The sequence below is a fragment of the Peromyscus maniculatus genome, chromosome 12 (assembly GCF_049852395.1).
Source record: "Peromyscus maniculatus bairdii isolate BWxNUB_F1_BW_parent chromosome 12, HU_Pman_BW_mat_3.1, whole genome shotgun sequence".
NCBI lineage: Eukaryota > Metazoa > Chordata > Mammalia > Rodentia > Cricetidae > Peromyscus > Peromyscus maniculatus.
This window is the reverse complement of record NC_134863.1, coordinates 57,097,325-57,121,688: the sequence shown is the minus strand read 5'-3', so window position 1 is coordinate 57,121,688 and position 24,364 is coordinate 57,097,325. Positions and strand designations below refer to the sequence as shown.

The window sequence follows — 24,364 nt, the reverse complement described above, 5'->3', positions numbered from 1 at the left end:
AAACATAAAATTAACGATAGGATACAACCTTCACTCTCTTTATTTGAAAATGTATTGCCAGTTCTGTCTGTCAGTCTTGGAAACAAACTATAGAAATAGGTAACAAAGGAAAACTATATTTGAGCTGCTGGAACATTTTAAATAAATTCTCTGGGGAATATTAGTACATGTATATCTATATGAAGGATCTTGGAATATATATTAATTAAGCCAGACTTTCAAAATTATTTCTATTTTTCTACCTAATGTTTTCTAAATTCCTCTTATTGAAATGAAATGTTTTTCTCCCACTGAGATCATCTCTTGAAGATGACCTAGTTCATGTATTTTATAAGACATATATTGTAAAGTAGTACTATATATTGAAACATTTTATTTAATTATTATATTTGGCTAATTAAAGAATAGTTAGTTTCAACATCTTACAGTGAAATGTTGCAATATTGGTTACACACCTGATATTTATCAAACATGGCTCTTTATCCATGTTCATCTTGTGATTTATCTGTCCACTGTCCTATTTCTTGCATTCAGATATTTGAATATGCTTTAAAGGGGTTAATGGTAAGAAACTATAATACAGATAAATCACAAGATGATTTGACTGCCCTGTCTTTTTTTTTCCTGAGAAAACTATGTAAATTATCAGTGACAACAGAGTGTAGCTTGCATTATTTAAAGCTGTTAACTACAGTGAGGTTCATGGGCGGTTCTAAAGGAATGGGTCACATCAGATAGATAGTAATTATATAAAGACATACCAGATAGAGGCTTCTATCTGTAGAAACAAACAAATAAACCTGAGAACATGGAATTCAGACAGACAGTGGACTCAGACTTCTGAAGCTTCACAAAAAATGTTATGGTCAGCTTATATATTTTTCAAATTAACCCTTATAAGACACAATATACCAAGTTATTACAATTTTTACATGAATGATATTTTGACAGGATCATTCTTTGTCATGGGAGACTAAACTATTCATTAGGCAAAACAGAAAATTCTAGCTGTTAACCCACTAGACAACAATATAAACTCATCCAAACATAGGGAGAATCAATAATACTTGAAAATACAACGAATACAATGAAAACCATTGCTGTACACTATTCTAAAAGTGTTTTCTTCAATTTCAGTTCTAAGAATTCTTGGTCAAACTAAGCCTGAATTTACTGACAATAGGCTGCTAGATAAATCATTCCAAAATAGCTAATATAACTCAGAACTATGGAGACAGGTTTTATAAGCTGTTTGTGAATTCAGAGTTTAGTGCATTGAAGAACAGCAAACAAGATAGATTGTCTAGGAGTGCCATCAGTAGGTGTGAGTGGGGTCAATTAAAAGTCTGTGAGCTGAATATGCATTTTATTTTGCCTACTGATTTCTGAAAATCATTTGCTATGATGCATTAGACTAGCCAATTTAAAGAGTGATTGACCAAAGGAAATAAATTGCATAGCCAATAAAAATTGATAACAAATTTGGGAGATATAGAGAACTAATCTTTGACAAGCTGTTTATGTGTAGCATCTGCAAAAAAATATTCATTATGGTGACATATTCACTGAACACTGTTAAGTTAGTTTTAAATTAACAATATAATATGCATGTGGTCCAGAAACAAATAATAACACTAAGGCTTTTTTAGTGCCTTGTTAACCAAACATTGATTTCAGTGAAAACCACTGAAGCTTTAAATAAGAAAGAAGCTTGTGTGCATTATTCTATACTTAATATAAAATTGTGCAAATTCAACAACTTGGTAGCAATTGGTCTTTTCTGAACCACTTTATAATGTGACAGTAGTTGTGCGTAAACTCAAACAAATATAAATTGTCTTCTCATGAATCCTAAGGGACTTGGCACAGGCTTCCCACCAGGACATCTTTTACAGCCTCATTACACTTGCCAGTGATTCATGGGTGTTAGGCTTGACTGAGAAGGGTAGAAGGGGGCGAAGAACTCAGTATGCTGTACTTCAACCATGCAAATGAGCATATTTCCCTGGGACAAGAAGGCAGCCTTTCTAAAAGAAATTGATTAATCTCTGTCTATTCTTATTATCCTTTGGTTGAGCATTTCAGTGTAATTTGAGCCCACTGGAAAGCTTCTCGGGAAAAAGCATTACAATGCACCTTTAAAGGTGGGAAGAACAATTTTAAAGACTATCAAGGTAGACTCAGATGTAGGGGGCATGGGGGCAAAAGAGGAAGGGACCCTGCTCATGTACCATTATACTAATTAAAGATTCAATTTCTTGGATATCAAAATGATGCCAAGATGTGTTTAAAGCACAATCTTTGAGCAAGTTATGAATCAGTGAGGTTTTTTTTGTTTTGTTTTGTTTTTGTTTTTTTAAGTTGAGACAGAACAAGGCTTAAGACACAAAATCCAGCACTACTTAGATGTATTTTCTGAAAAAAAGCTTAGGAAACACACTGTCTTAGTCAGTGTTACTACTGCTTTATGAAATACCATAACCAGAGCAACTTGAAGAGGAAAAGGTTTATTTGGCTTAAGATTCTGCATCACATTTTATCCTCAAAGGAAGTCAAGACCGAAACTCAAGCAAGGCAGGAATCTGGAGGCAGGAGCTGACGCATAATCCATGGAGAACAACTGCTTACTGTCTTGTTCTCTCCATGGCTTGCTCAGCCTGCTTTCCTACAGAATCCAGGTTCACCACCCTAGGTATAGCACCACCCACAATTGACTGGGACATTCCCTATCAATCACTAATTAAGGAAATGCCTTACAAGCTTGCGCATAGCCCGATCTTTGGAGGTATTTTCTCAGTTGAGTCTCCCTCCTCTCTGATGACTACTGCTTGTGTTAAGTGAATTAAAACTAGTTAGTACACACACAATGGCTTGTATCCTGTTCTTACCTAATTAAACATGAAATGTAAAATAATATTAACCCTCCATAGCTTATCTTAGAGCAATGGTTTGGTCAGGTAAAACAGCTGCAAAATTTGGCTCTAAATTGGTAGTCATGAAGTGATAAAAATGGAGAAAGTAGAGAAGACTCTTTAATTAAAATTTTATTATACAAAACTTGAAAATAAAAAAAATCACACAGCATATCAACCAGATCTAAAGTCTACACATCTCAATGAACTTCTATACAGTTAGAACAGCCAAATAAAAACTAGGCAGCTTGGTGTTTTATGTCATGCTTTTAATTAAGATAAACTTTATGTACTTATCTACCACAAAAAAACATATGAAAAACCATGTCACAGTTAAAATTTAGAAAAAAAATAGGTTTACATTCTATTTAATGAATTATGACCTCCTTTCTTATTAAACAAAGTAGAGTGCTATTTAGAAAAAAAAATTAATATAGAGTTAAATATTAGCACAGAGGTAAGAATGAAGATGTAAAGACAGGAAAGAAAAAGATGCAGAGAGGAGACAGAAGGAGGAGGAGGAAGGGGAGGAGGATGGAGAGAGAGAGAGAGAGAGAGAGAGAGAGAGAGAGAGAGAGAGAGAGAGAGAGAGAGAGAGAGAGAGAGAGAGAATGAATCATGGTAAGCCAGACTACTTTTTTGTTTTCTTCCTTCTTTCTTTTCTCTCTATTTCTTCCTTCCTTCTTTCCTTCCTTCTTTCCTTCTTTTCTTTTTCTGGCTTGGACTGGAAAAGACATGCCTGGTTACCAGAACAAATCCAAAGCATACATGGAGGGAGTGATAGTCATTGTGGACTTGCTAAAGCCCAGTTCTTACCTTTTTGCACCTTTAAATCACAAAATCCATATTGGAAAGAGTTATTTTTCAACAAAATATTATAATATCAGTGGAGTGAATGACCTTTGTGTTTTTCTGAGAGCTACTTCCACCCAAACACTCCCTTGTGAATATTCTGTGCATAGTCCCCTACCTCTACAACGTGAATTAAAACACCAAACAAAACACACTACAAGTCTAAGATAGATGAAATTTCCTTAATTTCAATTATTTGCATAAGACCTGGAGGTAACTTTTTTAAAAAAATATTATTTATTTAATTTTAACAAATTGTTCCGTCTAACTTATATAGGCAGCCTTCTTCTACTAAATATCTACACCCCTACCTTCTTCATATATTTTGTTGTTCAGGTCATACATAGGCAGATATAGCTTTTGTGAATCCATGACTAAATTATTCAGGTCATGCTCAGAAAAAAGCATTTCATAGCACTCCCTTATCTTTCAGCTGTAGAAATCTTTCTACAGCTTCTCCTTGCTGTTTCTTGGATCGTGATAAAGTCAAGAACTCTGGGTATGATTTGTGGTAGAGTCAGCCTTAGGAAGGCATTTCAGATAAAATTAGGACCAGGCAACTATTGTTTGAACCTCTAGCAAATCACAGGTCTTTTCCAATGAGATTAAACATATGGAAAATCTTAGTTCTCCCTGTAGTAATTACATCTCACCTTCTTACAACCAGATGTTCCCAGTACAGGGAGAGCTGCCTGTTTGCTGAAGCAGGTGGAGTGTCTCCAAATAATTCTACTATTCTATTGGGAAGAAAAGAAGTCACATTTCTATCTTTCAGAATTTTCCTCAAATTTTGCTTATCAAACACATCTTCCCTTTGAGGAAATGACTAGATTTCTTCATATGAATAATAAATATCTGTGACTGCAATTGCCCACTCTTCCCCCATTTGAAGTACCTGGAATTAAATGAAAAATGTGCTCAATAGAGATAGGCAGGTGCTATATAAACACATCTGTAGGTCATTTAGAAATTACTCTCATCACTCTTTTCATTAAAGTGACATGCATATATTTAGAAGCTACTTTTGAAAAACCTAATGAAAGACCGTCCTTGATAACTTCTCTATATGTTCACCTATAAATCAGCATTAAAATCCTTTACATAATGAGCTGCAGATTGTTGGGAGGGGAAAAGAAGTTCGCATTCTCATTTTTTTAAAATAAATGAAAACATTCAACTTTGTCTCATTTGCTTACAACGTTTTTGGTTTTGTTGTTACTGTGTGTGGTGTGTTTCACTGTATTTTCCCTCACATTTTGACTGTCTTCTGTAGAAATTATTCAACCTCATATTAGCATTATGTCTACAGGATGATATTTCAGTGGTGAATAGAAAACACAGGCATGTCACAATTAATACGTTTATCTATGATTGTAACTTTTTCATGGAATGAGTCTTTGTGAATCACTATTGAGCTTGCTGCATTTCTTCAGCAAATCATTTATACTGACATGTCCTGGGTGAATTCATGTTTAGATAGGGACTGGCAGCTGCAGATTTCTGCCCCACTATTAAAACTTCTGTTAGAGCCTTTTTTTTTTCAGTCTTGTGTACAATAAGTCCTTAGGCTATGAACCAATGCACAAAAGGTAGGTACAAAACATTGTTATGGAAACAATGTGTCCCTGTGATTAACACACAAGGTTCTAAGTAAATTCTGCTTACTTACAAATTAATGTAAGTTAGCTTGATAATGTTTGTACATTGAGAATGATAACTAGTATATTCAATTTTCTGAACCAGACATCTGTCAGTGGAATAATTAAACATTTCTGTATAGGAATTTGCACACAAGTCCATAGAAACAAAATACAAGGCAAACAGGGTAGCAGCTTAATTAAAGCACCTCTGGATTCATTTCATAGCATGCCATGTGGAGCAACACTAGAGTTAAAAGTCTGAAACACTCCACAGTACACGTGTAGAAATGCCAACAGTTTTAAAACAGCATTTAAAAGGGTACCTTCATTTTTACATGAAGTTCGAACATCTAAATACATTAGTTTCTACTAACAGTAGGGAAAACCTCTGCCACTTAGAGACTAAACAGCTGGTGAACAGAACAAACATTTGAAAGACTTCATAAGTTGTATTGTTAATACATTCATTCTTTCTTGTCTTATGTTTATATTTGAAATAATAAATAATGATTGAAATATTCAAAAAAGGTTCTTCTGTGAGCTTTCTAACAAAATCAATGTTAAATTATGGAGATTTGTTTATGCTAATGAAATTTTGGTTATTTCTGTCCAGTTCTTTTTCAGTATTTCAGTTTTCTTTTTCAAATTGTCCTCTGTATTTTGGACTTTCTTCTCCAAAGCAAAGTGAAATTTACTGTTCCATTCAACTTGAGAGGGCCTTCTCAAAATCTTAGATGGATTTAATGAGTGCATCTATTTGTTTAACTCTATCATCATTAATACTATTTTTTTAAAGGATGAATTCTTTCTCAGAAATTTCAGCTCCCTCTAAATTTTGGAGTGCATTTTACTCAGTGTTTTGAAGAGGGACATGAGTGGAAAATATGTTCTATTCTTTGCGTTTCTTTGTAATATTTATGAATCTGTTCAAGTTGGTTCATCTTTCAGTCTTCATTCAACTTCTGAGTTTATAGGAATGTTTTGTTTCCAGTGACTCTTCCTGGAGTGGGTCTGCATGAGGTTCAGCAATGAGAACTCACAATCAAACATGGGTGATTCCAACTTCTCTACGTGCTAACAGGAACAAGTTTGGTTCTTCATGATGAATTATAGTTTGAGTAGCGTTCAAAGTAACTTTTGGGTCACAGGAGCATAGACCCCCAGTCCTGCATTGACTGCAGGGATATCAAAAGTCAAGACTCTAATCATACACTGAACTTTGAGACCCCCTAGACTCAATGTCCCAGGCTCTCAAGGGAACTCGGCCGCATTGGAGCTGAATTTCAGATGTAGCACTGACTTCAAAGGTCACTTTGACTAGAGGTCCATCACTGGTGATCGATCGTTGATGGTTGTTGTCCTCACTGGAATGGGAGATGGCTGGTTGGACATGGTGCTTGATGAGCTTTGCTGTTCTCCAGCAGGTTCTCTGCTATTGATCCAATCCCCACCCATTCAGATTTCTTCATCTTCTTTCAGTGCTATCACTCACCCACTGCCCATATCTCAGGACTGTTCACTCAGCCTCCATTCTGCTCATCTCCTATGCTAAAGCTTTATTGAGAAATAGCATTTTAGAGAATGCCGCAGGCTTTCTTTTGGGTCACCAACCAGGTCCCCAATCATGACAGACATATTAGTTGTGAATGCTTGGCCTTCACTTAGCTCCTTTTTAAAATTTGTTTCTCTTTATCTATATTTTGCCCCTGGTCTTTTCCCTTCCTTCCTTCCTTCCTTCCTTCCTTCCTTCCTTCCTTCCTTCCTTCCTTCCTTCCTTCCTTCCTTCCTTCCTTTCTTTCTTTCTTTCTTTCTTTCTTTCTTTCTTTCTTTCTTTCTGTATATCTTACCTTCTTACTGTCTCCACGGCAGGCTGGCTGTCAGCTGCCTGACTTTTGGTCCCAGGTTTGTCTCTCGGTCTCCCTCCTGCTCTTTTCTCTTCTCCCTTTTTTTTTTGGTCTAGATTTCTTCCTCTACTTATTCTCTCTGCCCATCAGCCCCATCTAGCCCTCTACTACCTAGCTATTGGCCATTCAAATTTCTATTTGGCCAACCAGGTGCTTTGGGCAGGCAGGTGAAACAAATGCAATGTATCATTACATAAACAAACAAATGCAGCATAAACAAATGGGACATATGTTTACATCGTTAACAAAGGTGGCAGAAGTAAATGTAACACACTTGAACATAGTTAAAGTAGTATTCTGTAGCATAAACAAAAGTAACATATCTTTGCCTAGTTAAAATAATTTTCCACAAAAGGAGAATGTATGGGGATTTTTTCACTATGAAAGTGAGGTTTCATATATTTTTTATTTGTTTACATTGTTAACAAAGGTAGCATAAATAAATGTAACACACTTTCACATAGTTAAAGTAATATTCTGTAGCATAAACAAATGTAACATATCTTTGCCTAGTTAAAATAATATTCCACAAAAAGAGAATGCATAGGGATTGCTTTTCACTATGAAAGTATCTCTGCTTATGACAAAAAGATGGCTTTGAAGACTAGATAACCTAAACAAAATTCTACTATATGAAGTTCATGTTGTTCTGTAAGCATTTTTCTTTTCCATCACTTAAATCTGGAAGTACAAAATGATCAAAGCACTAGGATGAAATATGCATTTATTTATTTTCTGTTGAATTTTTTCTTCTTACAAACTATACTTACTACATTTGAAGGTGAAAGTACTAGCTATGTTTTCAAGATGTGATTTTCCTCAGTAGACTTATGTCATGGGAAAACACTATGGATATCCATCAAAGTGAAACCTACAAGGACATGAGAGCCCATTATTAGTGAACATTGTTTGTAACCTTCAGATGGCTTCAGCGCGTCTGTCACAGAATGGCAAGAGGAATGGGAGATTAAAGCACATCAACCCTCAAAATTAACATCACTCTGTAAATGATGGCTTTTGTGCAACCTAAAACAGTCTATTTCTTTCATTAAAACAGTGAATTATTATAGCCTCCAATCTTTGTAATAAAATGTTACAGTGGGTTCAAGTTCAGGAAGGTCAACCTTTGCTTCAAGTTAACATTATTGATTGAAACTTGCTAAAGCATCCTGGCAGAGAGATGCAGTAACTTTGGTCAGGAAACTAAGCTGCTGAGCAAACCCCTGTGGTTCTCCTACTATATGAGGATTGTACACTTTTTCCCACAGCAGAAAGCTCCAAGAAAATAGTGCTAAATGAGTTGATATCTACTGGCATTGGCAAATGTCAACATAGTATTGTACAACCCTAATTCAAATGCTGGTAGCATAATCACAGTTATGTTTTTACTTACACTTTAACTTTGTAAAGAAATATTCTACTTATTCATATGCTGAAGCACACGGTTTAAAATGGAAAGATTGGTTACTAGGTTTAAAAACCATATAGTCTATTCTTTGTTGGTCAATATTGATTGATATGTTTGTCCTTTTTAATTGTTTTGACTGTTACAATTACCCCCACACACACTTTTCACAAGGCTAATGAAATAAAGAGGAATTCCAGCATGAAGGCTGCAATTTGCTGCAGAGGAAAAGGGTTTTTCTCTTGCCATCCAAACTGTTACAGTTAAAGTGAGCATGTATGACCCTAGCAATTTCCACTAAATATACTTGAAATAGTGAAAACTATACACCAGACAAAATATCATAGCAATAAAGCCTTTAGCTTTTATATTGCCTAAAAATATTGACCCATTATTCAATTTATGCCAATAATGACAATGATTGACAGAGTTTATTGAATTCTTTGATTAAAACTTATGAGAAGAATTTAAGGCTAAAGAAATGACCCCACCAACCAATGACTTCATGCAGAACATACTATTTAGATGATATCCCTTTGTGGTGGTTTGCTTGTTTTAAATGTTTATTTGTGGAACAGTAAATAACAATTGGAAGTAAGTAAGTAGGTGATTACGAGAGAGAGAGAGAGAGAGAGAGAGAGAGAGAGAGAGAGAGAGAGAGAGAGAATTTGAATGATATACCAAGCATGAGACCTGAGTAACCACAAAAAGTAGTCAAACTCACATTTTAAAACTGAAATAGAACTATTGAACTTTCTCTGTGAATCGCTCTCGGGAAAATGAACATTCCTATAATTGAAATGATCATGTGTTTTTTGACCCTTCTTGGGTAAGTTTTATATTATGTACGCATCAAGCAATCATGGAAGCAATTATGGTCACTTGTCCTGGGGCTGCCATAGCCACTAGCTGACACTTGATTGTCATTTGGTAATTACCTTGGCACTCCCAACAACTCCCCAGCTTCAGTTAAGCACTGCAGCCACTACAAGTGAAGTCTCCTTGGCAGAACAAGTAAATACATAACTACTTCACAACTTTGTATAATTGCTGTCAGTATACCTAGGGTATATGGATATACGGTGAAAAGTGGCTTCTTAAAGGCCTGCCCATAAGTCAAATTGGAGATGAAATCTTCGCAATTAGCCACTCAGCTCCCTTTGAAATCTTCAAAAATACCCTAAGTAATTGTGTTGATAGAGGCATTGCCAACTTTTGGATTTTTTCAAGTCTTTGAAGTCTGACTTTGCAGAACAGATTGTAAGTCTCTGGCCCATTACACACCTGCGGAGATTTTGGTGTTTTATTTCTCTTGGGTGAAACTGCAGAAGCCCAAACTCTGTTAATCACTGTCAGAACCAGTTGTATAAAATGCCAAAATGCAGCGAACCAAGCGTTTTATAATAAATATGACAACGCAGTCAGAATGTTGTTCTGTTAGGCTTGTTATTTGTGGTAATTTTTCATTTATAATCTTTGAAAGGAAAGCAGTCTAAGGCTTTTATCAGAAAAATGTTAACCATGGGGAAGAAATAACCATATTGTATAAATAAGACTCTAAGTACTTACAAAGAATTTAAGTCAGGCAGAATTAACAAACTTAATTTAATGGTAGGATTTACTTTCAATACCCTTAAGATGAGGTATATTAAAACTAATTTTAATATCAATATTTTTATTCTGCTTTATGAACATACTGAAGAATTAGCATTTTGCTTTGTTATTTTATATTAATGGTGTATTTTATATTTTTATTCTAACTGGAATTAGACATTATTATTAAATAAATCTGTGTAATAATTGCAGTATAAAATATGATAGTTTTATTTTTTTCTACTAGTGCTTTTAATGGAAATGGACATTGGATAAGTATCTGAAATTATTACAGACTGAGGCTGACGGATAGCTCTTTAATTAAGGAAACTTAATTAAAGCTCCTTGCAGAGGACCTGTGTTTGGTTTCTAGCATCCATGTCAGATGGCCTACAATCTTCTGAACAAGTTCCAGATGATCAGACACTTGTTGTGGCCTCTGTGAGCACCAAGCACACACATGGGACACATACATACCTGCAAGCAATACTCATATATATAAAATAAAAGTAAATAGTGAAAATAATTACAAAAAAAAATTACAGATCGTTATGTTACCGGTTTGCCTTAAAACATACTCAAACATGTATTTCCAATGACTTTCTGGAAGCAAATATTGAGTGTCAGAGGGAATAAATATAATGTAAAATTATGTTCTCACTTAGATTAATTGATATATAAAGTTAAAATTAAAAATATTTTAGTACCTTGTACAACATGAAATAAACCTTAAAATGGGTTAAAGAGTCAATTTTATAAATGTAGAAACCATAAAAATTTACTTAAAGTCAACCTTTATTTCTAATACCCAATAAATAAGAAATATATCTTATTATTTCATCTACACAAATACTTATTTACACCCTTGTTACACTAAGGTAATATATAGAAGAGCTTCAAAATAAATAAAATGCACTTTTAAGGTTCCAGTATTTTACACATCAATGTGAATGATACCAGAACTAGTGATCCCAACCTTTCTATGTGCTCCATAAAGTTCACACAATATTGTAATCCTCTATTCCGTAATATTCTATGTGGTCCCACAATAGTGACAATGCATATTTGCAATTACATTATTTTTACCCAGGTAATTGCCTAGAACATAGTATGGGATCAATAAATTCGTATCCTGAGGGATATATAGAAGACAAGATGAAGAAATAATTGAAATAAAAACACTCTAATGTATTTTCCACAAAAATAACTGACATATCATTTCCTGTCTTCTTAGCAAAGACACCTGCTCAACACTTATATTGTAATTAATAAAGCTATTAACAGCTGAATTTTGTGTATGACTAGAACTCCTGAATACTCATAACTTTTCAGTTCCAAGCTTCTGCATTGTACATCACTAACAATTGTTCACTTGTGATAGAGAGATATTGTGTCCTTCACAGACCACTGGCTTCTGAAGATCTAATTTTATCTTCAACAATAGTGACATGGAAGAGCAAAAATCACAGTGTTGGAAGTGGCACTTCAGATTACAGAAGAATGGGCTAGCACAATGTGGATTAGTATTATTTTCAGATATTTTCTTGAAGTGGAGTTTTAATTTTCCCTGTGGTAATAGGAGAAGTAATTGATATCTCATGCATGAAAATAGCTAAGACTTATGTACAAATTAGGAAAAGTATAGCTAACAATGGTAAACCTACATTTATATTGCCTCCTCAAACATTTCACAGACATATACCCTTACTTTCTAGAAATGTTAATCTAAAAACTAAAAATTTCTGTGCATTGCTCTGAAGCAGTTAATACTGCGTGACTTTTATACTTAATTTTTGTGATGATGGCATTTACCAAAGAGAAACAGCATTCTCAAAAGTTCTCATTTATTCTTGTTTTTATATACATTTTCCCCTCCTCAGTTATTTTTTTTGGTAGTGGTTTTGTACTTTTTGTTATTTTAAGAGTTGAAATTCTGTTGAAAGAAGGCAAACTTTTAGAATATCTTGATTCTATGTGAAATCAGCTCAATAAAATTGCACTCTGAATACATATAAGTATAACATTTTTAAAAAGGAAATTAATGCAAAATTAGACCCAAGTGCTCATCTAATTCTCAGTAAATGTGTGGAAGTGTGTGTGTGTGTGTGTGTGTGTGTGTGTGTGTGTGTGTGTGTGTAGTGAGTGTGACACACAGTAGCTATTTCAAGCTATTTCAATAAAGACTAGTGATTCTTTGGACTTAACTTTCTTTTCTTTCCTCTATTTGTGGAACAGCAAAATAAACTTCTAAGGAGTCTTGGATAGTATATGTGCAATACAGAGATTGTCCCTTCCATAAATCTTTTCCATATATAGAGTGTACATTTTCAATCATAGGAAATTCAAGGTCAAATAAGCAAAGTTCGGACTACTCACTTTGAAAGAATTGGGTTTTACAACCAAATCTACGTGGTTCCAACCACAGTTTATAGTAAATATAATATAACCTAATATACATACAAATATAAAAGATAATAATAATGACAAAAACACTTTTAGAATCAGATACTCAATGAAATAATTTCTGGCCTACTAAAACTAAATGCATAAAATTTTCTCTCTGCCTTCATTTAAGAAAAAATATAAAACTTGGTTCTTAATTCTTTGTCAATATAATTTTGCATATGAACCATCTGCACTATGAAAAATTCAGGATTCTATTTCCTAGGCAATTAATTATATGATATTATATGCTATATTTAAAATAGCTAAATAAATGTACCCAATATATTTCCTTGTTAATTTATACACTTCAATAACCAATTCTAAAGTGACCCATTTAAATATAAGAAACCAATCACCATATACATAATGTATTCAGCTTTTATTCTAGCAAGCTCATATATATTATGTAATTTACTCTGCAAAACAACTTTATAAGATAAGAATTGGTGTCATAGTGTTTTTTTTTAAGAAACAAAACTGACATCAGACAAGGCAAACATAAGACTTCATGTCCGGATCATCCTCTTCAGAGAGTTTTGCAGTCTTAAAGGGTGTGCTCTGATTGGTCACACATGCCTTTTCAACTCTGTGCATGGTATTTAGCTGCCCTTGAGTTTTCACACAGCACTACTAACAATGCCCACATTGGAATGTAGTACCTGAAGTCACCATGCAACATTTTAAAGCAATCACACAGCAGGGATCAGAAGACAAGATTTTTGTATAATTGGTAGCAGAGTTAACTAATTGGTTGATTAATTATTTGAACTTCTTGAAACATCATTTTATTAACCTCACTGGAAATGTAGTGGAAGTAGGAAATTGAAGTAAAACATGTTAGGAATGTTAGCTAAGAAAGAAAACTTTAAGAAGAAAATGAGGCCATTGAACAAAGTAGAAAGCACAGGACGATTTGGGGATGTAACAGTTCTTACAGTGCTGAGGAGTACTTGAGTATTACACAGTGTCAAAATAATTTTTGGGATTTTAAAAGGACACATTATTTGGAATTTATGTGTGTTTCCTTAGAACAGTATATATGGAATACCTGTGTTTTGAATGGAACATACATTTTTGTTACTGACCATATTAGATATAGGAATTGCTTGCATTTATCTTAATTTTGTGGGACACACCTTAAAAGTTACTCAATAATGAATATTTTGCATTCCAAATTATAAACAATAGAATTTCTGAAAGTATTACCATATAAATTACAATATTTCTGAAAGTATCACCATATAAAATGCAATACCACAAAACAAGAATTTAATGAACAAGAAGAACTAAATTATTTTTAATAATCCAATTTTGAAATGCTAATTTATGGAAAAAACACTTCCTTTGTTCAAATAAATATTTTGTAGCATTAACACACTGACTGAATTCACACTACCTTTAGACAAGAGATGTTCGCTAATGAATCCACTCATGTTTCACTAAATTTTCTATTGTTCTGTGTGGTTTTTGTTTTTTACCTATAATAAAATGTTATAATAATGAACATGATATTTAATGAGCAATGCAACAAATATTTAGAGATCTACATATTTATGTGACCTTCTTTTGTTCAAAAATTCTACTATTTACTGCTTCCTTGTTGAAATTTTGTTTTGTATTTTGTGACAAACAAAAGTATGATTAGTGAAGCTGTAAAGTTCTCATGGTAGCTGCCTGTGTTCCCAAGATAGCAGCATTAGTGCCTACAGAAGCAGTTAATACTGTTTATCATTAGTGACACAGGCTGGGAAGGACCTTCACTGGCTTTTATCTTTCACCTTGCCAACATTTAGTTGATGAGCATTCTGATTTAAATTCATGAGTGATGCTCCAGGATTTATATGCATTTCACATGGACAATCGCACAGGTAAACCCATCCTGCTGGTGGAGACTAATTAAAATCACCCTAATATTCTAATTCTGTACCTCCCTGGGAAAACCATTGCTTTATATTTAATGTCAAAAGTACCCAATGAAATCATGAATTAAAATACAGCTTACCCCATTCTTGTGTTAGAAAATCCTCATTGCATTACGATGCAATTTGTCTAAGGCTCATGCCAAATAATGAATGTAAGACATCTACCTACGAATATTTGATTTAAATTTTTATAAGTTACTGGAAGTTTGAAACATGAAAATTCCAATGATGGAGCACAGACAAAGTGAATTAATCACTTCTTCCTATGTATTTATTTTGGAAAGTGAGAATCCAGTGATGATGCCAGAAATACTCAGTAAACACCAAACTTGAGTTCAGCTTTATTTAGGAATCTGATTTAAAATGTAAGCTGTCTTTGGTGTTAGAAGATATTTTGTTATTTAGAGTGTATTGTGACTGTCAAAAGAATAATTAGTATAGCATTGTGAGTCTCCTTCGTCCTTGAGGATCTGAGGCCATCATCGGTCTATGACGGTGGAAAAAGTGGGAGCAGGGAACATGGTTCCCACAGCTGTGGATCCGATGGAGTTAGCCCTCCACTACAGACTTCAATGAGACAACTCAACTTTCTTCCAGAGTAGAGGGGATATATAGGATTAGGAAGCCTAGGAGCAAACCCTAATTTGCTTTAAGTTGTAGACTCCTATCTTATTGATGGATAAGGGGGAGTATGGCCCTCTCAAAATGGCTAGAGCATTAATATAATTATCATGTGGATGGCAGGGGAACAGCATTTGCAGGGAACTATGTCAAGGGTCATCCTTGAGATAGATCTGGCATCCAAGCCTGGAGATATCCTCCAAATAAGGGCAGGTATAGAGCAGGAAGTCTCACTGGGGAGGGAATCCATGCTGTGAAGCTTGGAGAAAGCTGCCAGGCCAGGGCAGACTGTAACCTAAAACCATCAGGGCCTCCAATATAGCATAATGTGGCTTGCCTAGGCATCAGCAGGGAAACTTTCTCCTGCAGCAGATGGGAACAAAAACAGAGAACCATAGATAGACATTATGCACAGAGTGAGGCACTTTGGAACCCATACTCCTAAACAGGATCTCTCCATCAAATCCTTACCCTAAGGACTCAGGGAACCTTGTGGAAGAGGAAGAGGAAAGATTATTAGATCCAGAGGGAATGGAGGACACCAAGAAAACAAGACCTTTTAAACTAACATGAGCAAAGCTCATATGAATTCAAAGAGACTGAGGCAGCAAGCACAGGACCTGCACAAGTCCACATCAGGTCCTCTGTGTATACATTATGATTTCCAGTGTAGTGCTTTTATGAAATTCCTGCGTGTGCTAACACATAGGTCTCTGATTCATGTGCCTTCTCTCCAACTCTTTTCCTTCTGTTTTTTCTTCATTCCAACTCTGATGTGTTAGTTTTTATTTTACTTTTGTATATTTTATTTCATTATTATCCCTTAAAAGCCTGCTTATTTTCTTTTTTTTAATTAAGAAAATTTTCTCCTTTCATTTTACACACCAATCAAAGATTCCTCTCTTCCCTTCTCCCAATCCACAATAAAGGCAAGTCCAATCCCTTCCCCCACCTCAAGGCTGTTGGAGGTGTCCCATCATAGGTAGTGGGCTCCAAAAAGCCCCCTCATGCACCAGGGATGGATCCTGATCCTACCACCAGGGGGCCCCCCAAGCAGATCAGGTTACACAACTGTCTCCCTATGCATAGGGCCTAGCCCAGTCCATGCAGGCTCCACAACCATTGATCCAACTTTCTTGAGTTCCCCCCTAGCTTGGTTTGGTCATCTCTGCACGTTTCCCCATCATGTTCTTGGAGCAATTGCTCATAGAATCAACCCCTATTCTCTCTTTGACTGGACTCCTGGAGCTCTGTCTGGTGTTTCGCTGTGGATCTCTGCATCTGCTTCCATCAGTCACTGGAGAAAAGCTCTGTGATAATAGTTAAGGTATTCACTGATCTGGACACTGGGATAAGTCAGTTCAGTTTAGGTTCCCTCTCCACTATTTCTCATAGTCTAAGCTGGAGTCATCTTGCTTCCTCTGTATCCAGCTAGTGACTCCTGACTCAGTCCTTCCTCTTCCCAGAATTCTCCTCATCTGCTTGCCCACCTATACTTCCTGCCTGGCTCCTGGCCAATCAGCATTTTATTTATCAACCAATCAGAGCAACACATATTCACAGCATACAGAAAGACATCCCACAGCATATATTAATTGTCTCAGAACCATTTATCAAAACGTTATAGAAAACCAGATGAAGGTACATATGTAACACTCTGGACTATCTATTATATTCAGTTGGTTTATGCATGCAGATTTATCACATTCATCAATTTGAACATGTTTATTTTATTGTCCTGATATGGAGCTTAGGTATTCAAGGGTAAATAATCTTTTAAATGACTCAGTTTTCTCATATTTTGTTGAAGATTTTTGCATCTATATTTATCAATGATATTGATTTGTACTTTTCTCTTGTGCTGTCTCCTTTACTAATTTGAGCATCAGGGTGAAAGTGTCCTCTGAGGATGAGTTTATAATGAATTACTCCTTTAAAATACTTTTTATATAATTTAATAAGAATACATGTCTGTTCTTAAAATGTTTGGTAAAATTCTGCAGTGTTCCCATCTGCTTTTTTTTGTTTGTTTGTTTTGTTTAGTTTAGGTTATTTTATTTTACTGATTCAACAGTTAGGTGGTTCAAAGCTATTATCCTCGCAGATGATGTATTGCAACAAGACAAATGATTAAAGCATAGGCATGTGATACTAAGCAGTATAAGTTACTTATATTTATAACAGTTATAATGTAAATAGTTGGTTTGAATATTTAAAGTGTAAAATCAAAGTGAGACTGTAGATTCATGTATGCGTACCACGTTTTATAAAAATTGCTTAAGTGTTCTTGACAAATATTTTCCCAGCTAAAATCTACGGTAAAATTAGTCACTCTAAGTAGCACTGCATCCATCCTAAGTTTAGTTTTGAAGTAATTCATTCTCCTTACATTGAATGTCATTTGTTCTATACTGTTGATTTTAGATTAAAGTAAACATGAATGTTTGAAACTTTCCTAAATTACTAAAGAAAACAGGCTTTGATAGTAGAAGTCAGGTGTTTCATTTCCTCTTGAAAATTGATCTGAGTTCACTCTAAATGGTTTCTAGGCTTGGAAAATGTAGATGAGGGATGCAAAATCTTTGACTTTCATGTTCAACTCTCAAACATTGCATTTTAATGTAATTTTGCTCTTACTTTAATGATATCAGCTGGATAATCTCATTTCTTTTTACAAAAGAAAAGCCTCAGAGTGAAGGCAATAGCCTTTCATAATAACAAGACACTCTATAAATCAATATAAATAACCTTCAAAGGGATCTGAATTCACGGGATCAAAACACTGTGACCCACGAGATTGTTTTCTCTTTTTTTCCGTCAACAAAAAAATGCATTTTATTCAAGTTGTTATGTTTCAGGGGCTCCATTAAATTCATTTTGAGTTCTACTGGCAACAGATCCACTGTAAAGACAAAAACGTTGCCTTTTATTCCGTAACTGGAGTGGAGGCCATTTTCGGCTTTGATCCTTTACTGCCGCCCATCCTCTTCTCTGTCATCTTTTGAAAAATGCGCGTTCTATGCACGAAGGCTTTGGCAAACATTTCTGCTTTTCAATCTGTTTCAAGAAGTCAGTAACAGCTGAATGAATGCCTCTAGAAAATACGTTCAATGACAAACAAGGTGTGCAATCCCTTCCCGAGGAATAGAGTTAAAACTTCTCCCCATTTGCCATAAAGTCTCTGTGGCTCTAAACAAACTATTACAGAATACTAAATATTGGTTTGAACTATCAGAAATATTTAGATTTAGAAGGAATAAAGATTTAATATGTAAAACTAAGAGGGGAAAATATGCAGGTAATCCAGTAACAAAAATTTAGATAAAAGATGTATTTGCTTGACCTCATTGAAGTGTGAAAGATAACCCTAGCTTTTTCATGCTTATTATTTCATATACATTTCTATTTTGTTTTATACACAATACAACTTACAAAAATTTCATTCTTTGTTGATTTCATACAAATACACAATGTACTGTATTAATACAACCCATGTAATTTTGACCTTGAATACCTGCCACAGAGATCAGAAAGAATTACATTAGCTTGCATTTTATTTCAAAGTTAGAGTTTAATCCTTCACTTGTCACAAATATGAAGTTTTTCCTCCTCTAAATATTTGTTAATATTTTACTTTTAAAATTCAAATTATTATAAAAATTAAGAGGTTTTTTTATGGTGTCTTTGTGAATACTCAATTTTGATTGATTTATGTCCTTGGCCTCACTCCAACCCTGTATATCCCTGACACATACCTCCACTGTAAGCTTCCACCTGAATATCCCACTCTACTGATGATCACATGTATTTCATTACTCTCCTCACAGCTTTCTGTCAATGCTTCTTTTCTGCCATCTCATGCAAATAAATATGATATATATGCATGTGCATTTAGTATATAAATATTTATATATAATACACATATATAAATGTTTATGCAAAAGCAATATTAACTTAGTCAATAATTTATGATTAATCAGACTACTGAACTTTTCTTATGATTCTATACATAAGCAATTTTTTTTCTTCTAATGGTAACTATTAGGGTAACTTTCAGATACTTATGTATACTTACGAGATTATTTTTCTTTTACTTTTTTTTCTAATTCAACTGATTTCTAGTATTAAAATGGATTTTTGTACAACTAATGTAATTTAGCTCATTGTTTGACTATAAATTCTTTGATGAATAATTATTTCTGAGTGTTTTTATTGTTTTCATTTTAAAGACTGTCTCACTGAAAAGTCCCATCATGCTTCCAGATGTACATATACATTATGTTTCAGGAATGATATTACCTCATAAAATTCTATGGAAATTTTCAATGTTATAAAATAACATTGTTTTTCAGGAAGTAATACTATTGCATAATTTCAAAAGTTCTATAAAGAAGTTCTATTTCATCAAATATTGGATATGCTTAATATGATGTCTGAAACACTTGCATGAGAATATAAAAGGTCATCTTTTAGTAAGTTTTTTTCCTGATTTTTTTTTAATGTGCTTAAGTGCCCAGATCTACTTTAGCATATAAAACAGGCATGCATTTTTCACAATGGGTGTAGTTACATTTTCTCTTTTTAAATGATGTACAAGAGCTCATATTATTCTTAATACTCTTATTAAATATACATATACATGTACATACATATACATCTAATGTGATTGCTCATCAGATAGGTCTTTCTCATGTTCTAATCTTTAAGAAACAGAAGTCTTAAGTTAAATATATTGGAATTTATTGATCTTTTCCTCTAGGAAAGGGAAGGCTAAAAGCAGATGCATAACAATGTTTCCTTGTATTCTCTAAACTAAGCTTTAGGTACTTTCTAGTTATGGTGGAGAGAGAGTAGGTGATTATGAGAGAGAGAGAGAGAGAGAGAGAGAGAGAGAGAGAGAGAGAGAGAGAGAGAGAGGACAGAGGGATGGAGGCAGGAAGTCAGGGTGGAAAGAAAAAAGGAAGGAAGGAAGGACGGAAGGAAGGAAGGAAAGAAGGAAGAAAGGAAGAGCCTTTGAATTTGCCAGAACTAAAAGTACTGTGTCCGGGGGTGGGGGTGGGGGGCATTTGATAAAGATTAAAGTGCATGTTCCATGACTCTATGGAAAGAAATGTAACTTAATCATGGATATGTTTTCGCAAATATCTTGTTCATCTGTGTTTTATGAAGCTGTACCATGATGTAGTAAAATCTTTCAAATGAATAATAGCCCAGGAAAGAATTGATTTGGGACTAGTTCACATTGTTAAGAGCTATTTATTTGAGTGGTCCATTTTTTTTTTATCTAGTGGAAAGAGAGTTTTTTTTTCTTAAGTACATAAAATATTGACTTTTTGTATAACTGAAATTGCCTTTCAAGAAATACTTTACTATATTTTACAGATATTTCTCATATTTAGTGGGAGAAAATCATGGATATCTTGATGGCTTATGATGATATAAATTGAAACTTTTCAATTCTGAGTTAAAATTGTATATGGTATTCTAAAATTTTTTATTAGGTGTAGTAAAAACTTTTTGCCACATTATAGTCACATTTTATGAAAAACAAAATTTCAACTTTGTATTAATGTTTATATTAATACAGTATAATTCTATGATAAATGTTAGCATGGAAGAGAATAGAGAGTTAGTCATTTTGGTTGACAGTTTAAAACATTTGTTTTCTTCTGAAGGGAAGTTGCTTGTTCATGAATTGCACCTCTGTCTTGGTGCTTATCAGGTGGCAATAAGCAGCCATAGTCATTCTTAATTGGAGATGTATCCCAAAAATATCTAATGAATTTATAAATCATTTCAAAAGGCAGGTGCATGGAGGAATATTCATTTAGTCACTAAAGTTTCCTTAGGAGGCAAAGATTATACTATGTGCCTCTCCATCCTATCAAAGAAGATGAAAATTTTTCAGAGCCCAAAGGGACAAAAGATGCATTGAAAGTGGAGTTGTGGGCTGGGGTGCGTGAGACACAACAACTGAGTCCACTATGAAACAGGAGATCAGGAAGTGGGGTGAGTCCTCTGCATATTATTCATTCCTACACAGACGGGATGTCTGAGAAGCCACATTCATATTCCATGTACAATCCTCCCTTCAGTTAGAACAAGAATACATGTTTTCCAAGCATGAGTCTATTATTTCGCGCTTACAGTACATTTGTGGACAGCATGAATTAATCGTTCAGTGTGTTCATTTTCTTATCCATCAGCTGAGGTAGCGAAGACTACCCAGGGTTGTGAAAACAACTAAGGGAGGTGATTTCTAAAGAGGACCTTGAACAGTTTCTTTGGCATAATCAAGATTATTGTTGAGGATTATAAATACAGAGGAGAGTGATGGAATGGGGTACTATTACAATGATTTCATTTATACTTAAATGGTGACAATTTTGACATTTCACATAAAAACAGTCAAGGACATGCTTCTTTCTTTTAAACATATATAAGAGAGAATATGATAGAGGGGTAAGAGACCTCTGTACCACATGTGCAACAGAAAACCTTCAAAATGTGCACAAATTCTCCATTTATTTATCTTCAGCTTGGCTTCCATTATACCCAGACAGCCAGGGCCCTGTCTACAAACTGGGTGTCGAACATTCCTAATGCAATCTTCTTGGGTAAGGAAGCTGCCATAGTGCATATATATTTTGTGGGATAGAATATAGTCAGTTTTACCAAATTGCCTGAAGGAAACAGGAGTGACAGTTGGTAAAAAGAAAAAAAAAGGAAGGAAGGAAGAAGGAAGGAAGGGAGGGAGGGAGGGAGGGAGGGAGGAAGGAAGGAAGGAAGGAAGGAAGGAAGGAAGGAAGGAAGGAAAGAAGGAAGGAAGAAAAGAAGGAAGAAAGAAAGATAGAAAGATAGAGATAGAAAATACTAAGTAGGGCATTAACATGCCTAATATGTTATTTTATTTGTGGTACAGGAAACAGAGCTCTCATGGCTAAAGCAATACCAGTTTGTTTATTCTGGAGCTAAACACTGATCATGACTGGGACCATATATTTAGATTGCCTGAAATCCTGTGTTTCTTGATTTCATGTGAGTTTTTTCTTTCTTTTCTTGTCCTTCCTTCTTTCTCTCCTTCCTTCCTGTGGATTCCTGTGCCATAGGCCTCAGATGTCACCTAACAACATTCTTAGCAATTGGAGTCATAGGAAGTAGGGGCTTGTTCACATATTCTAACAGATTTATTTAGTATAAGCAAAGTTTAGATCACGTATAGAAGCAGGCAATAAATGGCTATTCATTGAGATAAATACAGCCTAAAACACAATGGTAGTGTGCATGCAACATCCTAATCTCTATATATCATTAAAGTTCTAATCAACCAATCAGCTTTGTAGTCACAGCTCCTTTTAGGAACATTTGTTCATCCAAAGTAAGTGTTTGGAGACATGTTTCCCTACCAAATTATCCATTTGTCTCTGATACCATATTATCACTATTTACGTTATATTGTGTTTTTATTCTTAGCTTTTTAAGGAGATAATATAGACAAATAAACAGTATAAATTGGTATAAAGAAAATATAAATCTATCTCTGTAATTCATTTTAAGTTATCTATTTTCGCCTACACATGTATTTCTGTACAAGTTTTAAACAGTTTTTAAGTTTAAATCAGTTGTATGGTTTGTATTTAGCTAAAAAATTCATGTTATTTTCAAAGAGTAAATGTGAATAGTGTTAAATATGTTTGTCTTTTTCCTAATGGAAAATAAATAATTATTTGAAATATTAGATAACATAGCTTCGAGTGGCAGCACAGGCCATAGACATCTTCATGGCCTTCAGTGGGAACATTGACCATGGACTTTAACCCATCCCAATCCCCACCCCCACTAAAGATGTAGCAGCATAGACAGATAGTCATCAAAGAGAACTCTTAAAAATGGTGAAAAGAATGCTGAATGGAGTTCCCCACAATTAATGGCTCCTGGCAGGGGTGTAGGTGGTGGGGAAGGACTAAGTTTTCTTTAAGGGACTGGCAACTGGGAGTTAACCATGTTCCAGTGAGTATATGGGCAACACAAATTACAAATTAGACCTTGGACTTCTTCTTCTTCTTCTTCTTCTTCTTCTTCTTCTTCTTCTTCTTCTTCTTCTTCTTCTTCTTCTTCTTCTCCTTCTCCTTCTCCTTCTCCTTCTCCTTCTCCTTCTCCTTCTCCTTCTCCTTCTCCTTCTCCTTCTCCTTCTCCTTCTCCTTCTCCTTCTCCTTCTCCTTCTCCTTCTCCTTCTCCTTCTCCTTCTCCTTCTCCTTCTCCTTTTCTCCTCCTTCTCCTTCTCCTTCTCCTTCTCCTTCTCCTTCTTTTCCTCCTCTTCCTCCTCCTCCTCTTCCTCCTCCTCCTCTTCCTCTCCTTCTCCCCCTTCTGCTTCTTTATTTGGGGAATTCACAGCTTGTTCAGTTGGACCTAGTTGGACTGGAGTTTGAGTGTGATCTGGGTCCATGATGTAAAATTCTCAAAAAAGCAATACAAATATATGAAAACAAAAATGGAGTTCATTGTAAAACTCCAGGGCTCAATCCTAATTAGTGTATCTTTATCAATCCCTCAGAGGTTCAGGATCATCATAGAATAGGGCAAAGAGAGAAAAGAAGAGTCAGAGGATGGGGAAAGTGTCCTACAAAATACTATCTTCTGGACATGCCATGGCCAATGCACTCATAAACACACACAAGACATATGCAAGATCAAGCCATTCAGTATTCCTAGCATTAGCAGGTGAGGGGCTCATGATGCCCCACCTCTAGATGAGAAACTACTAGAAATGATGAGTCTCTACATTGCTGTTGCTTACTACAAAAGAAGCTTCTCTGACTAAGGTCCAGAGAAGCACTGATCTACATACAGGGACACAGTTATACATATTTAGAAGACAGTTTGCCAACTCACCTGTTTAACAAAACAAAAGTAGTAGGTTTGACCCCAGAGCCTAAGATCTCCCCAGCCATCAACATTTGACCAGGTTTAGAATTCTAGGCATGAATTCTTTCTATAAACTTCAAATGGCTTCAAATTCCATCAGAAGATGGTTGATTATTCTAATAACTGTCATGAAACTACAAATGCA

At 34.8% G+C, this 24,364-nt stretch overlaps 1 protein-coding gene across 4 annotated transcripts in view; it reads left to right on the top strand.

Annotated features, from left to right (window-relative positions):
• Cadm2 (cell adhesion molecule 2) overlaps window positions 1–24,364 on the top strand; it is a 984,450-nt gene that overhangs the window by 333,206 nt on the left and 626,880 nt on the right. The window lies entirely within an intron of this gene.